The sequence below is a fragment of the Leopardus geoffroyi genome, chromosome B2 (genome assembly GCF_018350155.1).
Source record: "Leopardus geoffroyi isolate Oge1 chromosome B2, O.geoffroyi_Oge1_pat1.0, whole genome shotgun sequence".
Classification (NCBI taxonomy): domain Eukaryota; kingdom Metazoa; phylum Chordata; class Mammalia; order Carnivora; family Felidae; genus Leopardus; species Leopardus geoffroyi.
Genome location: NC_059332.1, coordinates 134,978,027 through 134,980,092, shown reverse-complemented (window position 1 = coordinate 134,980,092; position 2,066 = coordinate 134,978,027). Strand labels below are relative to the sequence as shown.

Here is a 2,066-nt window from a genome sequence, read left to right as displayed (position 1 = left end):
GTATTGATATGCTTGGAAGAGCACAAGTTGTAAATGTCCCCTCAACTTTGTAATATAAAAAATTTCAGGAGTGCCTGGGTGGCTCAGTCGGCTAAGCGTCCGACTTTGGCTCAGGTCATGATCTTGTGGTTTGTGAGTTCAGGCCCTGCATCAGGATCTCTGCTGTCAGCACAGAGCCTGCTTCGGATCCTCTGTCTCTCTCTCTATATATACCCCTCCCCCACTAGCACACTATCTCTCAAAAATATTTAAAAGACTTAAAAATTTTTTTCATATAAACACAAAAACAATGAACATCTATAAGCCTTCCATCCAGATTTAACAATTAATAACAACTTGTTGATCCAATTTGAAAGTAAATTGAAAACATGATGAACTTTAACCTTTCAGTATTTTACCATGCATTTCTTAAAAAGCAAGTGTCCTAAATAACCACGATATTATTATCACATTTAAGAAAATTAACAATAAGGGCACTTGACTGACCCAGTCTATGGCGTGTGAGACTCTTGATTTTGGGGTCATGAGTTGGAGTCTCATGTTGTGTACAGAGAAAAGAAAAGTAACAATAATCCCAGAATAAATAATACATAGTCTACATTTGAATTTCCCTGAATATCTCAAGAATGTCATTTTTAGGTATTGATTTGTTTTAAATCCCAGACTCAACATTCATGCATCACATCTTGTTCTCGTCATGTTATTCTCTTAATCTAGAAGAGTTTCTTATCCATCCTTCCCACCTCAAATGACATTGACTTTTTGAAGAGTTCAGGCCAGAATATTTCTTAGAGTGTTTCAGATTCTGGGGTGTCTTCTAACTCTTCTCTATTTCCCATAAACTAGAAGTTATGTCTAAATGTTTGATTAGAATTAGGTTATATATTTTGGGCAGAAATTTTTAAGTTGAATGGCAAATTTATTAGCCTTTCTCTGTGTGTTTTGTGTTTTTTATATTTTGTTCAAGAAGTCCTTAATAAAGATATTCTCCTATATTCTAAAAGTTGTAAATAAAGCTTTGTTTTTTATATTTAAATCTTTAATCCACATTGTATGTGTGTATGTGTATGGTGTGATATAGCAAAAAAAATCTTTTTTTTTTTAACATATGGATGTAGCCAATTGTCCAAAACATTAGTGAATAGATCATGTATATTCCCTGTTGATATTCTATCAGGTGAGTTTCCAGATATGTGTGGATTTTGTTTCATGGGCTCTCTCTTCCATTGGTTTACTGTTTATCCCTCCACCAATACCACACATCGATATTTCTATGGCAATAGAAAATATTTAAGCAAGCCCCCCCCTCCCCCGACCTGTTTTATTAAAAATGCCTCTGCCCTTTGTTTTGTGCAATTTTGGAATCAATTTGCCTGGTTTCCCAAAGAATTCTTTTAGGATTTTAATTGCATTTGCATTCAAACAATGGAAACTTTTGTGGAAAAAAAAACCACAATCATAATATTGAATTTTCCTATTCATAAAATAGCTTATCTCTCCAGTTAGTTCTTGAACCTCTTAGAATTTTCCTTACAAAGCTTTTGCACTCCTTTTGTTAGATTTACTCCTAGTTTCCATATATTTTATAAGAGTCTATTCTTTTATAAATTTGTTTCCTGACCTAAGAGGTCACATGTACCTTTCAACTTTTAATTTTGATATAATTTTAGACTTACAGTACAAAAAGGAAAATATGGAATACTGCTCATTTTCATGTCACCCTTGTGCAGGGGACGTGCTAATCTCTTTATAGTTCTAATTCCAGTATATATGCTTCTGAAGTGAGCACCCAAGTTATGTTTTAGTTTACTGCCCTTCTATCCAGTCATTTTACTGAAGCCTTATATTTAAAACTTATCTCCAGGGTTTTTTTGTTTTGTTTTGTTTTGTTTTTGGTCTTTAATGTAGGCAATAATGTTACCTGCAAATACATTGTATTTTCTTTCCCCGTTCCTATTTTGAAAATTATTTTTAAAAATATGTATACCGGAAAACCTTGGATCGCAAGTAATTTGTTCAGCGAGTGTTCTGCAAGACGAGCAAACATTTTTAATTCTAACTTGATA

General features: G+C 33.3%; 1 non-coding gene across 1 annotated transcript; it reads right to left on the bottom strand.

Moving 5' to 3' along the window:
* Positions 1-1,687: 1,687 nt before the first annotated feature.
* LOC123610027 lies at positions 1,688-1,789 on the bottom strand. Its single transcript, XR_006718063.1, has one exon. It is a non-coding gene; the product is annotated as a U6 spliceosomal RNA (small nuclear RNA).
* Between the last annotated feature and the right edge of the window lie 277 nt (positions 1,790-2,066).